This window comes from Sus scrofa, chromosome 8, assembly GCF_000003025.6.
Source record: "Sus scrofa isolate TJ Tabasco breed Duroc chromosome 8, Sscrofa11.1, whole genome shotgun sequence".
Classification (NCBI taxonomy): domain Eukaryota; kingdom Metazoa; phylum Chordata; class Mammalia; order Artiodactyla; family Suidae; genus Sus; species Sus scrofa.
In genome coordinates this window covers 29064967-29091561 of record NC_010450.4, presented here as the reverse complement: position 1 = coordinate 29091561, position 26595 = coordinate 29064967, and the positions used below count along the sequence as shown (strand labels likewise).

The window sequence follows — 26595 nt, the reverse complement described above, 5'->3', positions numbered from 1 at the left end:
TTGGGTCCCCAGTCCACACTCAGCCCAACCCAAGAGCCTGATGGACGCACGGCGCTTCTCCTTCTGTTTCCTTTCTTCAGGCCCCAGGGTCTCATCTTGTTCCCTCAGGTCTGCAGCTCTTTAGAAGAGGTCTCCTTGGCTGCTTTGCCAGAGGGTACAGCCGACCAGGGCCCTGAAGCCTTGAGATGGGGAGGGGGTGTGTGTCACAGCAACGTCCCTGAGAGGACGGGGGACTCAGGTCAAGGGGACTCTGAGGGTCAGGGAGGTGCGCCTGCTGGACTCTCTTCTCCACTGGACTGGGCAGGGGGAGTGTGTGTGGGAGGCAGGGCTGGAGTGGGGGGGGGCAGGAGAGGCGGGGCTGGTGTGTGTCGGGGTGGGTGGGGCAAGGGAGTGAGTTTGGGAGGCGGGGCTGGTGTCTGTGCTTGTGGGGGGGTGGACAGAGGAGTGTGGCGGGGGTGGGGCAGGAGAGGCGAGGCTGGGGTATGTGTGTGGGCAGGAACGGAATTTTTATACACATTTGAGACGCCTGATCACAGCGCATCAGTAATTCAGCACAGCGGTTCCATGAGTAATTTAGGGTCAGAGTTGCAGGTTCCAATTTATTAGCTCAGTGACCTCCAAGCAAATCTTAGCCTGTCACCTTTAGCTGTCTAATCTGCAAAATGAGAATGATAATAGTTCCTGCTTATCAGGATTGTTTTGAAAATTAAATTAGATAAAAATATGTATGGCATTTACTATGTCTGGCGTCCTGCCAGTACTCATTAATGATTTATAAGTAGTTAGCCTTTGAGTGTTAAATATGCATTTAAATACTGTTTTAAGAAATTTCATGTATTCATTCAACTTTACAATAACCCTCTAAGACTGGTATTTTATATATAATATATACACATTTTTAAATTGAAGTATAGTTAATTTATAATATTATGTTAGTTTCAGGTGTACAGCAAAGTGATTCAATATTTTATAGATTATATTCCATTTAAAGTTATCACAAACTAATGATTATATTTCCCTGTGCTATACAATATATCCTTGTTGGTTATCTATCTTTTTTTTATGTCTTTTTGCCATTTCTTGGGCTGCTCCCTCAGCATATGGAGGTTCCCAGGCTAGGGGTCTAATCGGAGCTGTAGCCGCCAGCCTAGGCCAGAGCCACAGTAATGCAGGATCTGAGCTGCGTCTGCAACCTACACCACAGCTCATGGCAACACCGGATCCTTAACCCATTGAGCAAGGCCAGGGATCGAACCTGCAACCTCATGGTTCCTAGTTGGATTCGTTAACCACTGCACCATGACGGGAACTCCCGGTTATCTATCTTACACATAGTAGTTTTAATCCCCTACCACCCTCTGGCCCCTTCTCCCTTCCCCTCTCCATTGGTAACCACTAGGTTGTTCTTTATATCTAAGTCTGTTTCTGTTTTGTTATATTCATTTGTTCATTTTTTAGATTCCACATATAATTGATCACATAGTATTTGTCTTCATCTGACTAGTTTCACTCAGCATCATCCTCTCTAGGTCCATTCATGTTGTTGTAAATGGTAGAATTCCATTCTTCTTACGGCTGAATAATATTCTATTATCTATATCACACTTTCTTTATCCATTCATCTGCTGATGGACAGTTAGGTTTTTTCCATGTCCTGGCTATTGCAAATAGTGCTACTATGAATATCGGGGTGCATGTGTTTTTTTGAATTAGTGTTTTTGTTTTTTTGGATATATACCCAGGAGTAGAACTGCTGGATCATATGATAGCTCTATTTTTAGTTTTTTTAGGGATCTTCCATACTGTTTGCCATAGAGGCTGCACCAATTTATACTCCTACCAACAGCGTACAAAAGTTGGGAGCCAGTATCTTATAGATAAGTAAATGGACATAAAAGTTAGAAAGTGGTGCAGTCTAGCTATTATTAATACTGTTGTTATTGCTTTCAGTATTATTACTATTTCCTGCTATACGTTAATTATATTAATATTTATGTATATAATAGTTCCTTTTATGTTAATAGAATTCCTTTTAGTATGTTCTGTTGTTTTCTAAGCCCACTGGTTACATAATAAGAAGCAGCTTGTGATGTAGTAGTTTTTGCAAAAGGGAACTTGCTCCTCTGGATTTGGGCTCTGATAGAATGTCATAATAGGTGTGGTTTCATCCATTTGCCACCAGATGGCAGTATGCAGTGGTTATTTAATTTCAACGGACAGTCTTGGAACAGAAAAGGGCTCAAACACTTGAGAGTTAGGGCACAAGTTGTAGGTGCTTTGCCATGCCATCCAAAAAAATAAATAGGGAGGAGGTGACATGGTAAACATTCAGACAATTACTGTCACCTTTAAGTTCTGGTGGCCACGGCACCACATTATGACAGGGGCTCCTCCAAATCTGGCGGGGCATGGGATTTATTCTGAGGTCTGGTCAAAAGACTCGTGCAATCCCATAGATGCTTCTTTTCACACAAACAGGATCTACACGTCTGGATGAGAATTCTGTGGAAGAGGCTGAGAGAGGAAGGAGCCTGGAGAGAGTGGACATGTGCAGTTCCTCCCCTGGGTTAGATCTGATGCCTCTCGGCCAGTTCATTTCAATGTCCCTTCCCTCTGGCCAGGGCGTCCTCACAGGGCGCCGCGCCCCCCCCCCCCCCCCGCCCCCACGGTGTGAGCTGGTCTTGGGGCGCTATCTTCCGGATAAGGGTACGTGGTCACGAACCAGGAAGTAAAGATAAGTCATCAAATAAATGTGGCCCAATCTGAAGGGTTTTGAGGACGAACCCATTGTTTTTATTTAAAATAAACTCGGGAGTTCCCGTTGTGGCTCAGTGGTTAACAAACCTGACTAGTAACCATGAGGTTGCGGGTTTGATCCCTGGCCTTGCTCGGTTAAGGATCTGGCGTTGCCTTGAGCTGTGGAGTAGGTCACAGACGAGGCTCAGATTCAGCTTTGCTGTGGCTGTGGCACAGGCTGGCGGCTACAGCTCTGATTATACCCCTAGCCTGGGAACCTCCATATGCCATGGATGCAGCCCTAAGAAAGACAAAAAAAGACAAAAATAAATAAATAAATAAATAAATAAAAGAAAATGACAGGAGCCCCGTCGTGGCGCAGTGGTTAACGAATCCGATTAGGAACCATGAGGTCGCGGGTTCGGTCCCTGCCCTTGCTCAGTGGGTGAACGATCCGGCGTTGCCGTGAGCTGTGGTGTGGGTTGCAGACACGGCTTGCTTGGATCCCGCGTTGCTGTGGCTCTGGCGTAGGCCTGTGGCTACAGCTCCGATTACACCCCTAGCCTGGGAACCTCCATATGCTGTGGGAGCGGCCCAAGAAATAGCAAAAAGACAGAAAAAAAAAAAAAAGAAAAAAAAAGAAAATGACAGATTGTCATCAATGATACAGGATTAGATGTTCACCCTAAGTTCTGATACTTGGGTAGAATTTGTGCACTGATGAAGCACTAGACCATGTTATTGAAAACCAAACCAAACCAAACCAAACCAAACCAAACGTATTGTTCAGGGATAATGACTATAGCACCAAGATTCAGACCCAGCTACCTTCCCAGTGGCTTTTAGTTGCTGAGAATATGACAAGTACACTTTGGTGAATCTTCAGAGAATACAAATGGAGTGTGAGAAAGTTTTTCACATTTTTGAAGTGAAGATGATATGCTTTCACTTAACACAGGCAGTCCTATTCCTCTTCCTGTGGGACTCAGTGGTCCCCTTCCATCATACGCTTGGCCACCATAATAACAAAACTCATCTCAACCCAGCTTGTTGGGCTGATCTTGATTTTGGCTCAAGTTAAACAGGAAGCTCAGCATCACCAATCTTTAGGAGGGCATCTGCTTCAAGACTTCATTAGTGCATGGCCGATTTCATTTTTACGGCCACATTAACAGCAGGACTGATCAAAGAACCTGTATAAAATCATAGACAGGTCTAGAAGAAGAGGAAGAAGAACTTTAAGGCCCAGTCTGCATAGAGGACAATCTGCTTAATGTAATTAAGGGAGGGGGCTCTGGAGCCAAAATCTGTATTGGCCTATTCTAAGTTGGATGTGTAATGCCTCTGAATCTCAGCTTTGCCAGCTGTTAGATGGGAGACAGAGTAGCATCTAATTGTGCAAGGTTTCTATGAGAATCATATGGTTGAAATACGGGGTGGGCCTGAGAAAGCGTGTTTGGCAAGTAGTAGGTACTTAATAAATGTGGGCTGCTCTCGTCTTCATGGCCATGGTCTATGAGAATATTTCCTAGGAGCTGGCCTTGTCCCCTTTAGACACTGTGAACAGCAACAGGTGATGATCTAACTGAATCCTCCCTGGAACCCCGTGGGGATCAGGCATGTCTCTGACACAGCATGTCTCTAAGGTTGGTAAGTAGGCTTATCTGGGCAGTCGGAGAAGTTTGGTAAAACCTGAAGCATTCAGAAAAAGTTAAGTTCTGGAAATGACAAGGAAATTGTAGAGGAGGTGATGTGAAGAGAAGTTTATATGATATAGTCTTACGAAGCTACAAGTAATGATAGCATTAAAAGCAGGCACACTGTACAGCACAGAGAACTCTACCCAACAATCTAAGACAATCTATGTGGGAAAAGAACCTGAAAAAGAATGGATGTGTGACATGTATAACTGAATCACTTTGTTGTACAGCAGAAATTACCACAACTTTGTAAATCCACTATACTTTGATAAAACTTAAAAAAACAAAGCAAAAACAAAAACAGCAGCACAGATCAGGTTAGATGCTTGGAATGAGCCAATGCTGGGTAATTCCATATCATAGCTGCCCAAACCTCAGCAAACCTTAGAGAACATCCCATCACCCACCCATCTTACTTTGTAAATGTGCTTCTGGACTCAAGGCTGGAGTCCAGACTGGTCAGAGACCAAGAAAACGCAGAATGCTTATAGGTGGCCTTATGTGCGTAGCATTGGGACCCCAACGTTTCTTTTGGTCTAGTAAGAAAGTTTTTGCACTGGCAAAGACTGAGCATGGGTTCTGAGGCCTCAAATATCTTTGAGTACCTAACTGGGGGCAAGAGACTCTGCTAGTGAGTTATTAGGACACAGAGGTAGAGAGCTCTGCTGCTTGTTAAAGAGCCCACCATCCATTCGTGCAACACATGCTACCTGAGCACCTATTACGGGCAAACACCGAACTTGACTCCAGGGAGCTGACAGAAGTGGATAGTCCAGCAAGGAAGACAGGTGCATAAACAGATGACTACTGGAGTGCTAAAAGTATGAGATTAAAACATGTCATGCAATGTGTTACACAAGGCAAGGAGTTCCTGAGTAATCTTGGGAAGACTGGAGAAGACTGGGGTGGCGGGTGAGCAGGTGATGATGCTGGTGGGGCTCCCACCCACTCCCACTCTCTCTGTTAGGCCCACTCTTTTCTCGCCACGTGCACAGCCCCTGCTATGTCCTGAAACACGATCACTTCTTTCTCCCTTGAAGGACTGCAAAATCCTCTTGTCACCTGCAGCCCCCTGTGTCTTCTAAGACCTTTGCCACATGGAAGTCCCGTGATCTTTTTAGGACCCGAATCTGAACCTTACCATCCCCCCCGCCTAAAGCTTTTCAAAGATGTCCAAGACCTTCAGGATATTTAATAACCGAGAATCATGAAGGTGATGAAAACGCAGCAAACGTTCACAGTTTCCCACATACCAGGTGCTAATCCCTATGCCTTATACGCACACGCCGTCCTCATTATGTGTGGTTTCCGCAGTTGTGATTTATCTACCGGCTAAAATTGATTTGTAACTCAATCCAAATGAATACTTGCTGGGCTGGGGGGGGGGTCATCTGTGGGTGTGTGCAGGGTGGTGAAAAATATAAGTGGTCTGAGGTACATGTTTCTAGCTGAGTTCAAAGACAGTAATACTCAGCCTTCTTGTTTCAGCCCCCTTTGTGAATCTTTCAGCGGGAAGACTTAGACGGGACATGCCATATGTCACGTGTTCTAGAATCGTATCCCCAAACAACACATGGAAAAAGGAAGGAGCAGAAGTCTACTCTAACCTGAATGAGTCAGAAAGAAACAGACTTTGGGGATTGTTCTGTCTACTGGCTTTAATGTTTCAGGTAATAAGAACTGTAGTGAAAGACCCCGAATAATAGAAAATTTAATGGAAAGTGAAAAGCCCAGACTTTTCCCCCAAAGCATAAAAGAATTGCACAGTTTACCTGTTGTGGAGATTGTCCATGAGGCTTCTCTAGAACTTTAACTTCTCTTCCTGCAAAAAAAAAAAAAAAAGAAAAAAAAGAAAATGGTGAAAATTGAGGTCAGCAAGCTGCTGCCTTTTCACAGCCAAGGTGCACCTGGAAAGTGGGCAGAAAGCATTTCCTGAGGGATGCCAGGCAGTAAATGTGGGAGAATGGAGGCCCTGGCCTGGAACAGTCAGGGCTGAGTGCAGGCAGGTGCTTACAATATGCCAGGCTCAGGCTTAAATCTGCAGCCTAGCTCCTGATACTCAAATTAACAATTGATTGATGGAGTTCCTGTCGTGGCGCAGTGGTTAACGAATCCGACTAGGAACCATGAGGTTGCGGGTTCGGTCCCTGCCCTTGCTCAGTGGGTTAACGATCCGGCGTTGCTGTGAGCTGTGGTGTAGGTTGCAGACGCGGCTCGGATCCCGCGTTGCTGTGGCTCTGGCGTAGGCCGGTGGCTACAGCTCCGATTCAACCCCTAGCCTGGGAACCTCCATATGCCGCAGGAGCGGCCCAAGAAATAGCAACAACAAAAAAACAATCGATTGATGATCAATTAACAATTCGCCCAGAGAGCATGGTTTCATCTATAAAATAAGATTCTAGTGAGATTTAAATAACACAATAGGAATGCGGTTTATCATATTCTGAGCATGTTGAAATTGCTCAATAACCAAAAGCTATTGTTAGTTATTGCTGTTAATAAACATCACATGCTAATTGCCTCTTCTGATGGTAAAATTTCAACTAAGCAGAAAACTAATTCAAGGAATTTGCTTCTTAGGGACATATCAAGCAATCAAAGTTCTCAATGAATACATGCATAATACTTCAATAAAACAATTAATTTTTTTGGTCTTTTTTTTTTTTAGGGCTGCACCCGCAGCATATGGAGGTTCCCAGGTTAGGTAGGGGTCTAATGGGAGCTACAGCTGCTGGTCTACACCACAGCCACAGCAATGCCAGATCTGAGCCGCATTTGTGACCTATACCACAGCTCATGGCAACGCCGGATTGTCAACCCACTGAGTGAGGCCAGGGATCAAACCCGCGCCCACATGGTTCCTAGTCAGATTCATTTCCGCTGTACCACGACGGGGACTCCCATATCTCTCACTTTAAATCAAAAGCTATAAATGATTAAGCTTAGTGAAGAAGGCATGTGGAAAGCTCAGACAGGCTGAAAGCTAGGTCTCTTGTGCAGTTAGCCAAGTTTTAAATGCAAAGGAGAAGTTAAGTTCTTGTAGGAAATTAAAAGTGCTACTCCAGTGAACACACAAATGATAAGAAAGTGAAATAGCCTTATTCCTGATATGGAGAAAGTTTTAGCGGGCTGAAGAGAAAATTAAATCAGCCACAGCATTCCCTTAAGCCACTGCCTCATCCAGAGCAAGGCCCTAACTCTCTTCAATTCTGTGAAGGCTGAGAGAGGTGAGGAGGGTGCAGAAGAAAAGTCGGAAGCTAGCAGAGGTTGGTTCATGAGGTTCCAGGAAGGAAGCTGTCTCCATGACAAAAGAGCAAGGCAAAGCCAAAACTGCTGATGTAGAAGCTGCAGCAAGTTATCCAGAAGATCTAGCTAAGATCATGAATGAAGGTGGCTACGCTAAACATTTTCAGTGCAGATGAAGCAGCCTTATATTGGGATTAGATGCCATCCAGCACTTTCATAGCTAGAGAGCAGAAGTCAAGGCCTGCTTTCAAAGCTTCAAAGGACAGGCTGCCTCTCTCGTCGGGGGTAATGCAGCTGGTGACTTTAAGGTGAAACCAATGCTCATTTACAACTTTGAAATTCCTAGGGCCCTGAAATGTTATGCTTAGTTTACTCCGTAAGTGGAACAACAAAGCCTGAATGTCAGCACATCTGTTTATAACATAGTTTGCTGAATATCTTAAGCCCACTCTTGAGATCTTCTGCTCAGAAAAAGACTCCTTTCAAAACATACTGCTCACTGACAAGGCACCTGGTCACCCAAGAGCTCTGATGGAGAAGTGAAATTAATGCTGTTTTCATGTCTGCTAACACAGCATCCATTCTACAGACCATGGATCAAAAAGTAATTTTGACTTTCTAGTCTTATTTAAGAAATATGTCTCATAAGGCTATCGCTACCGTAGATAGTGATTGCTCTGATGGATCTAGGCAAAGTCAACTGAAAACCTTCTGGGAAGGATTCGGCATTCTAGATGTCATTAAGAACATCTGGAGTTCCCGTCGTGGCGCAGTGGTTAACGAATCCGACCAGGAACCATGAGGTTGCAGGTTCGGTCCCTGCCCTTGCTCAGTGGGTTAACGATTCGGCGTTGCCGTGAGCTGTGGTGTAGGTTGCAGACGCGGCTCGGATCCTGCGTTGCTGTGGCTCTGGCGTAGGCCGGTGGCTACAGCTCCGAATGGACCTCTAGCCTGGGAACCTCCATATACTGCGGGAGCGGCCCAAGAAATAGCAACAACAACAACAAAAGACAAAAAAAAAAAAAAAAAAAGAACATCTGTGATTCATGGGAAGACGTCAAAATATCAACACACAAAGGAGTTTGGAAAAGTTGATTCCAACTCTCGTGGATGACTTTGAGGGGTTCAAGACCTCAGTGGAAGACAGGGAGTAGAGAAAAGGGAGCCCTCCTACACTGTTGGTGGAAATGTAAATCGGTGCAGCCACTATGGTAAACAGTATGGAAGTGCCTCAAAAAATTAAAACAGGGTGACTATATGATCCAGCAATCCCATTCCCCTGCATGTATCTGAAGAAAATTCTAACTTGAAAAGATAAATGTACCTCAGTGTTCATAGCAGCACAATTTACACTATCCAAGACATGGAAGCAACCTCAATGTCCACTGACAGAGGAATGAATAAAGAACAAGTGGTACATATATACAATGGAATATTACTCAACCATAAAAAAGAATGAAACAATGCCATTTGCAGCAATATGGATGGACCTAGAGATTATCACACTTTGTGAAGTCAGAGAAAGACAAACATCACAAGATTTCACTTACATGAAAATGAATACAAATGAACTTATTTATAAAACAGAAATAGACTCACAGACATAGAAATCAAACCTATGGTTACCAAAAGGGAAAGGGAGGAATAAATTGGAATTCGAGATTAATGGATACAGGCTATATCTACATATACATACACTACATGTATCATATATAAATGTTACATGTATTTATGTCACTACATATTAAAAAAAACAAGTTCCCACTATATAGCATAGGGAACTATATTCAATATCTTGTAGTAACCTATAATGGAAAAGAATCTGAAAAAGAATATATATCTGAATCACTTTGTTGTACACCTGAAACATTGTAAATCAACTATACATCAATTTAAAAAATTAAAAAAAAAAAGACTTCAGTGGAGGAAGGAACTGCAGATGTAGTAGAAATAACAAGAGAAGCAGAATTAGAAATGTGGCCTGAAAATGTGACTGGACTGCTGCAATCTCATGATAAACCTCTAATAGCTGAAGAGTTGCTTTACGGTTGAGCAAAGAAAGTGGTTTCTTGAGATGGAATCTACTCCTGGTGAAGACGCTGTGAAGATTGTTGAAATGACAGCAAAGGATTTCGGGTATTGCATAAATTTGGTTGACAAAGTAGCAGTAGGTTTTGAGAAGACTGACTCCAATTTTAAAAGAAGTTCTATTACAGGTAAAATCCCATCAAACAGCACTGCGTGCTACAGAGAACCATTTGCAATCGATGTGGCAAAAGTCACTGTCATCTTCTTTGAAGAAATGGCCACGGGCACCCCAGCCTTCAACAACCACCACCCTGATCAGTCAGCAGCCATCAACACTGAGGCAAGATCTTCTACCAGCAAAAAATTATGATTTGCTGAAGGTTCGGTTAGCATTTTTTAACTATATATATTATATTAGCAATATATATATAAATATATATATTATATATATATATTTTTTGCTTTTTAGGGCCACACTTATGGCATATGGAAGGTCCCAGGCTAGGGGTCCAATTGGAGCGACAGCTGCCAGCCTACACCATAGCCACAGCAATGCCAGATCTGAGCCAAGTCTGCGACCTACACCACAGCTCAAGGCAATGCCGGATACTTAACTCACTGAGCGAGGCCAGGGATTGAACCTGCGTCCTCATGGATACCAGTTGGATTTGTTTCCACTGCACCACAACGGGAACTACAGCAATAAACTATTTTTAAATTAAAGTATATAGATTTTTCTTTAGATACAATGTTGTTACACACAATAGAATACAGTATGATGTAAACATTTACATGCATTGGGAAATTAAAAATTCATGTAACTAGCTTTATTGAGACATTTGCTTGATTGTCATTGTCGTGGTCTGAAATTGAGCCTGCAATATCTCCAAGGTGTGTCTATAACTCATTTACATAATGTTCCCTCCATCAGACTGTAAACTTTTAGTAGAGAGGAGTCACAGCTTTATCACTGTCTATCTACATATTGTATCTCCTGACAAAGTGACTTGGTTATAGACGGATGGTACCTTGCTTATCTTTTAAAATTTTGGCTTAAAATATCACTGAAAACCTTAAGATGCTTTATGCCAATGTATATAATTATAAAACAAAAATGTACATATTTAATCAAATCTAAGATGCACATGCCCTCCCTTGCCTTTTAACACCTGTGAAATTGGAATACATCTTTTTTTAAAATGATTTTTATTTTTTTCCATTATAGCTGGTTTACAGTGCTCTGTCAATTTTCTACTGTACAAGGTGACCCAGTCACACATACATGTATACATTCTTTTTTCTCACATTATCATGCTCCATCATAAGTGACTAGGTATAGTTCCCAGTGCTATACAGCAGGATCTCATTGCTTATCCATTCCAAAGGCAATAGTTTACATCTATTAACCCCAAATTCCCAGTCCATCCCACTCCTTTCCCCTCCCTCTCAGCAACCACAAGTCTGTTCTCCAAGTCCATGATCTTCTTTTCTGTGGAACACATCTTATAATCATTGGCACAAGATGGGTAACCTGGCAGTGGCATGGTTTTCTATTTGGGGGGATGTATAAGATAATGATGTATGTTACAATGAATGACATCTGATATTCAATGAAATATTATTTTTAATCCTATATTAAAGTTTGTAATCTCAGGAATATACTATGCATATTTTATTAAAACTATTCTATGTTAAATGAATGTCTACTGTGGGCACAATTATGCAAAGAAATATAAGATATGGCCCATTTATCTAAGAACCTTTGAGGATGAAAACTAACAGTATCCAGAGATGGAGTAAGAAAGAATTTTATGAGATCTAAGAGCTATATAAAGATCAGTATCAAGATAAAAACAATAACTATAAAATAAGATACTCAACAGAAATTCTATTTCTTTCTCAGGATAACTTTTTGCAGTAATAAATTCTTTCACAAGAAAATACGCTGGCACACCTGGCTTTGCTGATGCCTTAGATGCATGACTGATTGGATGGGCAAGACCACCGCACTGACATTACATCGGCTTGCACATGGTGAGGACCAATGACTGGTACAGCCAATCAGTGCTAAGTAAGCATCATGGGAGTTTGGGAAGAGCATTCTCAGTGTGGTTGAGCTGCCAGAAAAGGCTTTATAGAAAAAATAAGGGCCATAAGAGAGGGGTAGAAATTAGGCAGAAAGGACAGTTTTAGAGAAAGCAAAAGGGTAGGAAAGAATATGCCTTGTGCAAAAGACCATAGAGAGACCCATGTTGTAGATTTTGGGGAAGGATGTGCATGTGTGACCAGGTTATTGAGTCCCTTAAAAGAAGACCTTCAGAAGACCAAGCATGATGTGACTGGCAAAGGGAGAAGGTTCTTGGGCAGCAAGTGACAGGATGGCAGCAATACAAAGAAAGCCTCACTGCTCGTAACAAGCAGGGAAGACACAAAGAATTACGGACAGAGAAACTTGCTAAGAGTTGAAAAGAGCCTGGTGTGTGGTAGTATCAAAGGGAATCCAAGGGAAAGAGCAAATTTGGGAAAATGCAAATTTGGGCAGCTGCAGCTCCAATCTGACCCCTGGCCTCATGAACTTCCCTATGCTGCAGGTGCAGTTGTTAAAAAAAAAAACAGAGCGCGGCAGCAAAAAGTGCTTGGAAATTAAAACAAAACAGCAAAAATGAATATTTCAACAGATAGTCTAGAAGAAAAACATGAGGGACTCTCCTATAAAATAGCAAAAAAGATAAAGATATAGAAAATCAAACAGAAGACATGAAAAAAATGGAGCACAAGTCTAGGAGGTCCAATATTCAACAGGAGTTCCCAAAAGAAAACAAATAAAAGGAGGGGAAAAATTCGTCAACTAAATAACTTGAGAAAATTCCACGTAACTGAAGGAATCAGTTTCTAGATAAGAGCACAAACCAAATGACCAACACAATAAATAAAAAGGGACTCAATGCCAAGACACATTTTATGATATTTCAGAACTCAGGTAAAAGTGAAGATCCTACAGACTTCTAGGGAAAAAAAAAAAAAAAAAAGATCTTTTACAAAGAACTGGGAATCAGAATGGCTTTAGACTTCCTAAACCCACACCCACCCACCCACTCACACACACACTATTCTATTTTTTTTTTTGCCAATGTAGATTTATTTTTTAATGATTTTTATTTTTTCCTTTATAGTTGGTACACACACTATTCTAAACTTTGCCAAACTACCAACTAAGTGAGAGGGTAGGATAAGGACATTTTCAGATATGAAAGGTCTCAAAAAGTATATTCATATACCTCCTGCTCCTGGGAAGGAAGCTATGAGAAGATGTAACAAAGAGATGAGGTAGTAAACCAAGAGGGCATGGCCAGGTGTACAGGAAACAGGACATTAAACACAGGAGAAACCAAAGTCACCCCCAGGACGATGGTGATGGGACAACCAGGAGGATGGCTCATTCCCATCGGAGAAGGTAAGAAGGCTCCGGATAGTTTTAAGAGATGAAGTTGATAGAATCACTGAAGTGTCCCGAAGAGAAAGCATATAATAGAAGGTAATAGAATCTGGGGTCAAATCAGTGGCGAAGAGCCACAATATTGAACAAATGAAAAGAAACAGAGCCATTTGTTGTTACCTTCAGACAGAAAGCTGTGCAGAAAGGATATATAATTCTCTATCTGGCTCAGCTCTGAACAGCACTGACTTGGTTTTAATAAATACGAGTTATCCATCTGACAAAACTGGAGCAGGGTTCTAGTGGCATGTTCCTTACATGTGTGGTGGGGCGAGGGGCGGAAGCTGAATCATCTCTTCCACAGCGGAAGATAATGTCTGCAACTGAAAAAAAAAAAAAAAAAAAAAGAGAGAGAGAGAGAAAAAGCGAGCGAGCGAGAGAAATGGTAATAGAAACATTCATTTAGAGAACCTGAAGCAAATAACCCAAATAATCAGCTAAAGAAGCAACTTCCTTGGAGGAAAGAAAGATGTGCACACAAATGACTGTCTGGGCTTCCTCTGAAGATTTGGGAACTAATCTGGCAAAGTCACGAGAAAGGGAAAATAGAGGAGAGCAAGCATAACAGTGATGCTTTTGAGCAAAGTTGACTCTCATCCATTCGTTTAATCCACATTAATTACTTAAGAGGTCTAGTTCTACGGGCCAGGCCATGTGCTAATAGATGATCTCGCCAGATGAATAGCTTACAACCCAGGGAGCTGGGCAAAACACAATCAAATAATTACGATCCAGTGACATAAAAGAGCTTATAGGCAAAGTATCATGAAAATGTGGGGACTGGCAATCAACCTGTCAGGATATTCTAGAATCGTGCAGTCCAGTATGGTAACTACAAGCCCCATGCGGCTATTGAAATGACTAAAAATGAAATACAGTAAAAGTTCAGTTCCTTGGCTACACCAGCCAGGCGCATTTCACATGCTTGAAAGCTACAGGTGGCTAGTGGCTACCATATTGGATAGTAGAGACGCAGACCATTTTTGTCATTATACAAAGTTCTGCTGGGTGGTGCTGGTCTAGGGGTTCTTAAATGGTAATTTTTACAGAGTTTTCAAGCACATTAAACCCCCGAAGGGATCACATTCCATGGGTCTATTACTTAAGTAGAGCCTTTGCTGAGTTTGATGTTTAACTAGCTAAGTTATCTGTACATAGAGTGGAATTTTTACTCTAAGTTTATTTTTCAACTGGAGCCACTGCTGGAGCTAGAAAGGGGTGCTTCTTACCTGTCCTGACACTGTTTGACCACAGAGGGCAAATGCTGCTTGTGACTATCACCTTTGAGTCTTTGGGAAAAAGCACTTTTGTGTAGTGGAAAGAGAAGATTCTGGAGCGCTCAGAAACTCCGAAGTTTGATTTTTATTTTATTTTTTTTGTATTTTTAAGGCTGCATCTGCAGCATATGGAAGTTTCCAGGCCAGGGGTTGAATGAGAGCTGCAGCTGCCGGCCTACACCACAGCCACAGCAATGTCAGACCCAAGCCTCATCTGCGACCTACACCACAGCTCACAGCAACGCATATCCTTAACACCCTGAGTGAGGCCAGGGATTGAACCCGCATCCTCATGGATACTAGTCAGATTCTTAAACCACTGAGCCAAAAGGGGACTCCCTGAGTTTGAATTTTAACTCTACTATTTATTCGCTGTGTGCCCTTGAGCAAATCCCTCATCCTCTCTGGGCCTTTGTTTTCAGATGTGAGGCTTTAGGCAATGTATACAACAGGATAAGCATGTGGCAGAAGCATAAAAGTGGCAGCTGCCATTCTTCTCCTTCTTAATTTCCATAGTTCAATCAGCTGGCAGGGGAAGGGGGGCCTCAGTGGTGAAGAGGGCTGGCTCTCCTCACCTCTCATCTCTTCTCATTGCTACCCTATCTTCTGGCTTTTGGGAAAGGACCTAACATTGACCGGGAACTTCAGTACCTTTAACAGGAAGAGGAATTTAAGGTTCAAAGAATGGCAAAGGGCAGAAGGGGGAAGGGCAAAACTGACAGGTACCCAAAGCCCAGGACAAGCCAGACCCACTCGCAGGTACTGTGTATCGTTCTATAAATCCTTCCATGGTCAAGGAGGAGTTGATGGGTATGAGAAGGTGGCTGGAGGGGAAGAGGTCTGTGGCTGGGACAAAGGGGAGCATGGTGACACAGACACCCACAGGAGTTAGGCGGAGGGGGACTGCGAACGCCTTGCTAAGGGCTTGACTTGACGAGATTCCCAGTTCGTAATAATAACTAGTGCAACACGTGGTACCCACAGTGGGTGGAGCAGACGTGGCCCAGGCAAACTGAGCCAGCCTGTGACTTCCACGTTTTTACCCCGAATTCATACCCTAGGGTGCACAGTCCATGTCTGTTGCCTTCTTTAACTTCCATGAGAAGAGAAACCAAGTTTCTGCCCAAGTGGAGTTAAATTCTAAATATGATAAGCCTGAGTTGGCACCAACACTGGTGGCCAGAATTAACTTTGCCTTGTCATTGGTAAATGCATTCAGGCCCGTTTTCGGGTTTTCGTTTATGGGTTTTCCCCACCCCCGTCCCCCCCAAGCAGGGCCAATATCTGAATAGAAAGAAAAGATCTCCAGCTGGGCTCCTTTCTGGGAACAAGCTTTGCAAGCTTTGCAACATCTTCCTTGGAAACGATTCAGCTGGGGGCCTTCCTTGTATTCCAAGAGGAATTCCTGCGCCTCACAGAGGGGCCCTTTGTTGTCTGAGGTTCTGAGAAGTTAACCGGTACTTCGCACAAGGAAGAGATATTTCCTTGTGCGAGGCAATGATCAAAGAGGAATGCCATTTCAACCAAGGAAAAGCAAAACCGTGATTTGTATCTAGAGTCTCTACACAAAGAAAGATCCTAGTTACTTCAGTTAAAGCACGATCAGCTGCAGCATAAAGTGTAAAATTCACTCATCTATTGACGGATTCTAAAATTTAGTTCTTGGTACAAAGTCTAAGTATCTTTTTTTAAGCGTAAAAACGTTTTTTTTCTTTTGTATCTGCTCTGCTCACAAATACCTCCAATCTTCTTTCAAATGCTTAAGGAACTTTTTTTCATTAAAAAACGATGTTTGTATGTGTACATATTTATATGTAATAAACATATATAAACATAGATATAACTATACACACACATGCACATAATCATATAAGTACAAAGTTTGGGAAAAGGCTGGAAAAAAGTTCAGCCATCATAGCAACCTGACCATGTGTTAGGTGTTCAATTTTCCCCCAGGATTTACTTTAGATTTTGTCCACTGGAATATGCACTTTACAAAGTATATAAACAACTGCACGTCCTGCTTTTTTTCCCTTATGTTTCAACCCATCTCCATGGCAACTTATAATGTCTACAATGATTGTTTTAAATGGCTGCAAAGTATTCCCATTATTATGCCAGTTACTTAACTATTTCTCTTTATCGCTTAACATTTTTGGAACGTTCCATTTTTAGGAAAGTCACCCTCTTTGCAATTTCCAAGTTCCAACTCTATGGTGCCGACTGTAAACTTTAGGTAACTGTAATGTATGACGTGATTTTGATTTTCCTTGTCTTTCCCTTTCTTAATTTTCTTCTAACACGAAGTAAAGATGATTCACAGGACCCGGCAGTGAGAGACAGCCCGGAGGCTGTTTCTCCATCACAAACCAGGACATGCTGGATTCAACCAGGCATCCTCACCCTTCAAATTCTGAGCTCAATCCTGGTAAGAGAGAAAGGAAAACCTACCCAGTAACTGCCTATTCAGGCAGAAATCCTCTTTTTCCCTGCAGAACAGACACCAGAGAACCAGAACCGAATTCTTCAATTCAGTCAATCTTTTTTTTTTTTTTTTTTTTGTCTTTTTGCCTTTTTGCCTTTTCTAGGGCCGCTCCCATGGCATATGGAGGTTCCCAGGCTAAGGGTCTGTTGGAGCTGCACCTGCTGGCCTATGCCAGAGCCACAGCAAAGCCGGATCCGAGCCGCGTCTGTGACCTACACCACAGCTCACGGCAACGCCAGATCCTTAACTCACTAAGCAAGGCCAGGGATCGAACCCGCAACCTCACGGTTCCTAGTCGGATTTGTTAACCACTGAGCCACGACGGGAACTCCTCAATTCAGTTAATCTTTCTCTCTCTCTCTCTGGAGCACAAGCTCTTCCCAGGCTGAGGCCACAAGGTGTGTCCCTCTTAACAGCAGGGACCCCAGGAGAAACAGCTGACAGTCATCCTGTAAATCTGTAGGTACTTCAATGCCCTCTGGATATTACCTTTATTTATTAAGTCCTATTCTGTCTTTGCCACATCTACGGCCTAAGAGATGTGTCTCAGATTTGCAAGCTGTCTGTCACATGTTCAATTATCAAGGGCAGGTGAGGCGGGAAGAAACAGGAGGCAGAACCCAGAGGCCAAGTCACTGCAGCTGTGAGGCTGTCAGATTTGTGAACAGGAGATCAGGGAAGTTATGGCCACAGGACTCTTCACTGGGCCCAAGCAGGCAGCGTATTACGCTCAACAGATGTTCAAAACCCAAACTAGGGCTCTGGATCTGATGCGTGTGAGAGAGAGAGAGAGAGAGAGAGAGGGAGTGTGTGTGTGTGTGGTGTAAATCATCGTATCTAACAGCTGAACATCCAGCATCTGTTTGGCACATGACACTCGTGACTTTTCTCCCCAGCAAGTTTGTGAAATAAGCATTAGTAACTCCATCTGAGGAATATGGAGACCGGCCTAGCAAGCTTAACTAACTCACATAAGGTTATACAACTAAGTGGTGGAAGCAGGATTCAGAGTTCATACTTTTCTCTTCACACCATGGAGTCTTCAATAGGACAGGATTTATGTCACCAAGCCTATCATTGTGGGGACAGGTAAGAAACATGGGACTATGGGATACAGGAGGTCAGTGAACCCGGGCTTCCCATTTGTGAAGGGCCTTGAGGTAGACTCTTGACGGGTAATTCCAAATACACACCCAGAGCTTCCCTGTCAGGTTTGAAAGAAGACAAAGTTCATCACACAGCTTTGAACTTCAGGCTCATGTTTTCATAACAAATTACCTGCAGTTCCCCATGAATGAACACTTTACCTCGGGAATACCTTCCTCCCCTTTATGCATGGGTGCAATACTGCAAATCTGCACATGTAAGCATTTAAAATACACTTCAATTTTTATAATCCTGCTTTGTCGCTATTTTACTACTTTAATATACCAAGAGTCTAGAAAACAGCAACCAAAAAGGAATCCAGTCCTCTTTCAATCTCTGAGTGACCCTGATCTGACATTATGATTATTGTAGAAAAACCAGGTTGTATAATCATAAGTCTAATGCAAAAGGAAATATCAGGGATGGATTTTTGTGCAATTACTCCAAGGGAAACGTGCAGGGTGGGGGTCAACTCTCACGTCCCTCTTGCAGAGACTCTACTATTTCTGATTCTTTAACAGCATCGTAGGAAACTTAAGGGCCATCATCCTATGGATTATATACTTGGCATTGGCACAGGGAAGCATATGTATTTTTTACATTTTTATTACAGTTGATTTACAATGTTCTGTCAACTTCTGCTGCTTTTTAAAAATTTTTATTACAGTTGATTTACAATGTGCATAACATATGAAAGGAGGGACCAGAACATGTCAATTAAGTTGTCCCATTCTACAGAGAGATTTGTAAAGTGTTCTGACGCCCTGGTTAAGCTATTCGTCTTAGTAGAGTGAGACAGTAAGAACAAATAAATGGCTATTAAACTCCTAGAAATAAAGATTAACATTAGAATCACAGCATTTTGGGGTGGGGAGGCCCTGAGAAAATACTACTCTAGCCCATCTGTATTACGGATTGAGAACTGAAGCCCTGAGAAGCTAAGTGACCACCAGTGTTATTTCGGCTAAGCCATGCTGCTATCCTTGCAGAGACCTAGGGCAGGGGTCAGGCCACCTTTCTTTGCTAAGTGAAGTTTTGCCGGAATACAGTTATACTCATTCATTTATGACTTGTCTATGGCTTCCTCTGAGCTACACAGCAGCATTGTCGTATGAGCCACAAAGCCTTAAATATTCACCATCTGGCCCTCTACAGAAAAAGGGCCGACTGTAGCTCTCCAGGATAAACGAAGTAAACGAGGAGGAACCAAGCCATGCCAGCAACCATCTGAGTGAACGTGGAAGTGGATCCTCGGAAGCCTGCCAATGGGCACCTGAGTGAGCTTGGAAGCAGGTTGTCTGCCCCCCACCCCAGCCTGGAAAGGACCACGGCCCTGGCCAACAGCTTGACTACAACCCCATGAGAGACTATGCACCAGATGTGCCCTCTTAAGCTGTGCTTGGGTTCCTGTGAGATAACAAATGTTTGTTGTTTTAAGCTGCTAGTTTTGGGGGGGGGGGTGTACTTGTTACACAGCAATAGGTAACTAATACAACTGTCTTGTGAACTGGGCTCACCTTTTCGAGGCAAGTGAAATTCTACCTTCCACAGTCCCATTGTGGAGCTGCTCCGTGGAGCCTTTTGAACCCTTGGTCCCTGACTCCAAATGGAGCCATCTGTGCCAACTGCCTACTGAGAGTCCATCCCTCAGCACTGTGGTCAGTCATACAGATGTGTCTCTCTGGTTGGTGCTGTGCGTCAGTTTTCTAAGCACAGAATCTGACTTAGTACTTATTATTCATAATAGAATAACATTTATTGAGCCTTACTATGCATCAAGCACTTTATGCCCATTATCTCATTGAACCCTCACAACCACCTTAGGAGGTAGGTACTATTTTTAAACCCATTTAATGGGGGAGAAAGTAAAGGTGAGAGAGGTTAAGCATTCTGCCTTTTATCCTCTAGTGAGCAAGCAGAAGAACCAAGATTTGAGCTCTGACACTGAAGCTACCACATTCTATCGATTTGGAACCCAAATCCCAGCACACGTGGCTTCAATAGTGGTGCTGCCATGTGTAACTGTGGACCCAGAAAAGTCACTCACACAGACGACACCAACATCCTCCCTTATAAAGTGGTGACGATGACCTTTTCCCATCTCAGAGTCACTGCGAGGAAAAGCACATGTCCCCAAATACTGATCTTTAGGTTGCAGTAAATGTGGGATCAAAACAAAGTGATTTCCTGATCTTTTGACCAGACACCCACGGCAGACCTAAAAAGAAAATCAGGAAAAGCAAGCAAAGGCGGATGGAAGTGGGAGGGCACTTCAGGGAAGAGCCAGAGGGAAGGGAAAAGGGGCACTGGAATCACTTCCCACCCCCCTTTCCTACTTCCTGTTCATCCCTCTCCTGCCCTCATCCACTGTGGCCTCGCGCCACCCATCTGCAGAAATCCTCCAAACAGTGGTGGGTGGAGGTGTTGGGATAACGAGGAGAAAGCCTCCATCCTTCACACTTTGGGAGTTTTACCTGGACTACCTAAGAGCCCAGTCCTCCCTGGAAAGCCCTCCTCATATCATCTGGCTGACTGACTTCTCACTCCATCTCAGCCTCCTCCTCCGGAAAGAAAAGCATCCTGGATCCTGCAGGTTGGGCTGCGGTCCTGGTTCTGAACTTCCATGGTACCTGCTGCACCTCGCATACAAGAATCTGAATCCTTCATAGTTGCATCCTTCTTGGGTAGATGCATGTTTGACATATATTTGGTTGATTTTAGATGAATAAAGGAAAGAATTGCCCCCCCCCCACATCTAGGCTATTCTTTGCTAGAATGTACATTTCATAAGGAAACTGCCTAGCACTTAATCCAGTGGCAGGCTTGTAGTGGGTGTTCAATAAATTTGTTAACCAGCTGGCCCTAAAAGTCTAGCCTCATACGACCAGATCTAGGGAAGTATGGTGACTGAAAGGAGCAGAGTTCAACCAATGGCTTCAAGGCTCAGATGTCACCCCGACTGTGGCCGCCCTAGAACGGACTTCCGAAACCTTCTTGGACATGGGTTCCTGTGACTTAAATTCCCGGACTTTGTGATGCAAGAGCATCAGTGTGTGCATTCATCCTCTAGGAAAATTATTATCTATTCTGTTCACAATGAAAGCCAAAGACCTTGGATTTTAAATTGAATGTTTCTTGGAGCAGTGGTTTTCAAAAGTTAAAAATAAAAAAATTGGTTCTATATAGACTACCTATTGCATTTTGCTTCTTTAAATGCCACTGACACACAAACACACAAAACAAAAACCAACATTGCTTTCCTTCCAACCAACAACAAAATCCCAAGAGACTAAAAAACTTTGTTAGGGTTTCCTTTTAGGATTATTTTTAAGTTAGGAAAAATGGACATCCCAAGGAAATGAAGAACCTGACATATTCTTTTTTTTTTTTGTCTTTTTGTCTTTTGTTGTTGTTGCTATTTCTTGGGCCGCTCCCGCGGCATATGGAGGTTCCCAGGCTAGGGGTCCAATCGGAGCTGTAGCCACCGGCCTACGCCAGAGCCACAGCAACGCAGGATCCGAGCCGCATCTGCGATCTACACCACAGCTCACGGCAACGCCAGATCGTTAACCCACTGAGCAAGGGCAGGGACCGAACCCGCAACCTCATGGTTCCTAGTCGGATTCGTTAACCACTGCGCCACGACGGGAACTCCGAACCTGACATATTCTTAATGTCAAAACCAGAAAAAAAAAAAAATGCTGCGTAATAATTACCCAGAAAATGTGTACTATACGTATTTCCCAACATGATGTGGAAAATCTACCTAGTTTTCTAAAGGAACCAAGAACTCTGCCGATGTGGTCTGTCTACATTAAGATGACTGTTCAAACTTGAGTCAAATATATCTTGCCCAGTTACTATTTTTATCTCCTCCACTTAAATATTTCTAATCCTATGTAAGCATTTTTTCCAGAAAATACTGGAAGGGTCCCTGACCATTTTTTTTTTTCTTTCCTTCATTTTTTTTTTAATTAACAAATATTAGATGTCCATAAGAGTATGGTAGGAATGATGATAGTTCTCAAATTTTGTATATTAAAGTTTGCTCGAGGAGTTCCCATTGTGGCTCAGCAGTAACGAACTTGACTAGTATCCATGAGGATGTGGGTTCAGTCTCTGGTCTTGCTCAGTGGGTTAAGGATCTGGCCGGCACTGTGTGGCTGTGGCATAGGCCAGCAGCTGCAGCTTTGATTTGAACCCTAGACTGGGAACTTCCATATGCTGCAAATGCATCCCTAAAAAGCAAAAAAAAAAAAAAAAAAAAGTTTGCTTGAAGAAAATAAAAAAGGTTTGGTCCAAGGAAATGTGCTTATAATAAGCTAAAATCTGCAGAGAGCCCCACCTTCCAGGGTGTGGCGTGCAACACGGAAACCCAGTTTGTGGAAGGAGTCCAAAACCAATTCAAGTAGATTTAAGTAACTGAGCATATAAAAACGCATGACAATCCATAGATTTCTAGATTGTTTCTAGAGAGTGGCAAAGGGTAGAAGTAAAACAAAAGCAGAAATTGGTAAGCACTTGACTACTTTTAATTCACTCAACTAAGTAAATATGAAACTGGCTTAAATTCCCAAATTTTCAATCTTTAATGTTTTCTTACCCTGATACCCTAGCATGTAAAGTGTATTGACTTACTGTCTTTGGGGGAAGAAAATCTTACTGCGTAAGCCAGAGATAGCTGGAAAAGGATCCTGTATTCTTCATTACCAAAAAAGGGTACTTGTACCCACTGCAACAAAATGCATGAGAAGACACTTATCTGTAACTTGCTTTGGGATAGTTTGAAGATTTCTTGACAGTATTCCCTCTGGCTGGTGGACTAATGAAGAAAATTTCACACCAGAAGAAGCTGGCATGCTTTTTTGCGTTTCTTTTTTAACAACAGCATAAACAGTTGCGTACTTATTTCAACTATGTTCAAGATGGTGCCAATGCTTTGAGGGAAAGCATAAATTTTGCTCCTCGGTTCTGGCAGGTGCAAAATTTGTAGACCAATTATACCCCACAGGCAGTGGTGTGCTGGCAACGTTTAACAACTGGTTCTACAGAAAAAAATGTTTATTATAAATGAAGCATGTGTAGCACACAGTTTATAAGTAATAATATTTAAAAAAACCCCAATACTTTCTTTTTATAACATAGGGACAACTGACTTTCAAAGAATGCTTTAACTGAGTTTTGCCAGACTCTTTTAGCTATAGTCAACCTATGGTGGTCACTGACAAGTAAGTATGGATCCGATGGGAATGTTTGTTGATATTTTCATTTGAGTTAACAGGTTAGATGACAGTGACACAAGGGACATATATCTTGCAATTTTACTTGGTGGTTAATGACTTGAGGAAATTCTCTGCTGAATCAGACAACAGTTTTTGAGTCCTAGAAGGAAATTTTCTCCAGGAATGTTTTGTGTTGTCCTCATGGGACAGCCACAGCCTCAGCAAACTTTCACATTTAATTTGCATTACATTGAATATACTTTGAATAATTTTCTTCACCATCTTCTTGAGGGTCGTCAAGCAACCAAACATTAAATTGAACCCAAGGTTTATAGCATTTGCCACTTTCCATGGTGCAAAGGCTCTTGTCACGGCTGATTTCAAGCTACCAATGTTAGGTCCCCGAACCCAAAGCTGGAAAGAGATGTATGGTTTCACACCATTGCACAGCGTTTCTACCACAGATACGATAGATGTAAATACCCTCAAGAACAGAGAACACAGCAACATAATTAAGGAGTTGATGAGTTTTGAATATTTATTAACCTTGCTTTTAATTATACTTTAATAGAATGTAACTTTTCGTATCACCACACAACATTTCTGAAGTTCCAAATTCCGCTGCTCGAGCCGGCGGCTCCAGCACAAGGTTCTGAGCCCAAAGGGCAAATGCATTTCTCAGACGGTTTTCCCTGAGCCATGCACCACTAACCTCCAATTAGCAGTGACCCTAAGGCCCAACTTCCCCTGCAGTCGGTTAATCAATCTCCAGGGGTGGGACCGTCTGGCAGGAGGTTCCCGTACAGTATTAACATTTGGGGGAGAGGAAAGGACTTCAGCACAGTCATGTGACTCTGAGGCAGTGCTCGGTTTCCTCACCTGTGCGATGGGGATGATGCTGTTTCTAGGGCGATTATAAAGATTAGAGAGAAGGCATACAAAAGTCCTTAAAAAATGCTTCAAATACAACCAAGTGTTTATCATTAAGATGGTGGCAGAGTCACTGTAAAAGATGCCTTTTCTGGATACACATGGACCAATCAGGACAGTTGCTTCCTCTCTAAAAGAAAAGCACTTTTCTTTCTTCCTTTAAAACACTGCATCTGCAGGCTAGGGGTTGAATCGGAACTGCAGCCGAGGCCTACGCGACAGGCACTGCAACAGCAGATCTTTAACCCACTAAGGGAGGTCAGGGACGGAACCTGCATCCTCACAGAGACAACATCAGGTCCTTAACCTACTGGGCCACAACAGGAACTCCGAGAAGCATTTTTCTAATGTGACTGAAAGACGAGTGAGTTTTGAGAACAAGCCAAGTCACAATCAGGTTTCTGGAGCATGTGCAAGATTGCTACCCGGCTCCCCCAAACCTCTATTTCATCTCTTCTCAGGAAATACCAAAAAAAAAAAAAAAAAAAAAAAGGGAAACCTGTAATTGGAGGGTTTTAACATAGACCTAGAGGGTGACTTCTAACAGTAAATATGTCAAAATCATAGGCTAGAGGTTAACTGTCTCCTTATGAAATCAGCACAGAAAACGGTCACCTGGGGCACAGCATCCTGTTCAGATGAGTGACAAAACCTTTTCAAGAGTGTTTGATATTTTCAAAAATATGCTTCCCTAGAAGATCTATCATTACTGGATTCCAAGCCTCTTTAGAGCCTTTACTTTCTTTTTTTTTTTTCTTAAAGCAGATATTAAAAAAATACTTGTAATACCTAAAAAGGCTTATATTACCTTTTCAAATATATGGAATAGGAGTAATAATACCTATCTCACAGGCTTGCATTAAATGAATTAAAGGTTTTAGTCCATGGAGAGTGTCTGGCACACACACAGCGCACGGCATTCTTCCTCCACTTGAAATTAACTCAGGGTTTACTCGTAGGGGGTTTACTTACTTCCCCAGGATGAAGGAGCCAGCTTCCTTCTGTCAAATGGGCAGGAAAACAGGCTGAACTGATTGCATAGTTTCCCGTCCTGGATACACTATTTTCTTCCAAGAATAAAATGAACAGCCCACCTGTGATAGTTATGGAGCAGATGAAGTCACAAGGAAGTCAGAGATTCTAACACCTCACCTGTCATTTATTTTATATGCGTTTAGAAACCCTATTCTTTTTTTTTTTTTTTTTTTTTGCTTTTTAGGGCCACACTTGTGGCATATGGAAGTACCTAGGCTGGTCTGCAGCTACCGGCCACAGTCACAGCCTCAGCCATGCCAGATCCAAGCTGCTTTTGCAACCTACATCGCAGCTCAGGGCAACACCGGATTCTTAACCCGCTGAGTGAGGCCAGGAATCAAACCCGTGTCCTCTTAGATGCTAGTTGGGCTCGTTACCGCTGAGCCACAATGGGAACTCCCCTATTCTTCATTCTGGATTTCGTGGGCACCAGGGATTAACCTGTTAAGCCAAGGGCAATTTCAGCAAATACTAAGCATTCAAGCACAGAAGGGATTCCCAGAGCTACTGGGAGACAGCTTAACCTTAAGATATAAGATAATTAATTATAGCATCAGTAATATGTGACCATATAGTTAAGGAGAAGATACAAAGGAAGAAATACATGAGTTTCAAAGCTAGAAATTCTAAAAAAAAAAAAAAAAAAAAAAAGGCTATAATGTAAAGTATCCAGATCCATACCCCACATTATTGAAGACAATTTGATGTGTCTCTGCGTAAATCACAGAATTTAGCCTAGAAACTTTTTAGGTATAAGGACATTAGGTACTTGATACATATAGTGTTAAATTTAACATCACTCAAATTCAGAGATTTCAATTACAGCTGCTATATCATCAGGTTTTTGTTTTTTTTTTTTCCTTTGGTTGCACCCATGGCATGCGGAAGTTCCTTGGCCAGGGACTGTCCCGAGCCACAGTGGTGAAAATGCTGAATCCTTAATGGCTAGGCCACCAGGAAACTCCAATACCATCATATTTCATAAAGACTCAAGCTAGGTTCCTGGATAGGAAACATTCTAAATTGAAAAAAAAAAAAAACCCACAGAAATTATGATAAAGCAAATGTGACTAGTTGTCAGAATTAAAATATGAAACTATGAGTACTGAACTGGACTACCTAAGTTGAATTTTTTAAAGTAAGAGTGATGAGTATGTGTGCACGCAAACTTAAGCTCAATCAAAGAAGACAGTTTTTCTCCCCTGATGGAGTTTACATAACATATTTTAGGGCTAGACCTGTTCATGAGGACAGTTCCTTAAACTGTAGCGTCTTTGGAGTTGCCCTCGTGGTG

General features: G+C 42.5%; 1 protein-coding gene across 2 annotated transcripts in view; it reads right to left on the bottom strand.

The window, feature by feature from the left end:
* C8H4orf19 (chromosome 8 C4orf19 homolog) overlaps positions 1–26595 on the bottom strand; it is a 90280-nt gene that overhangs the window by 11602 nt on the left and 52083 nt on the right. Inside the window, exons 2-3 of one of the 2 annotated variants that reach the window (XM_021101098.1) lie at positions 25239–25360; positions 6209–6258 (exon numbers count right to left, since the gene is read on the bottom strand). The gene's annotated coding sequence lies outside the window, so the exon portion shown is untranslated. The remainder of the gene's footprint in view (positions 1–6208; positions 6259–25238; positions 25361–26595) is intronic. The other variant, XM_021101097.1, reaches the window with a different exon arrangement.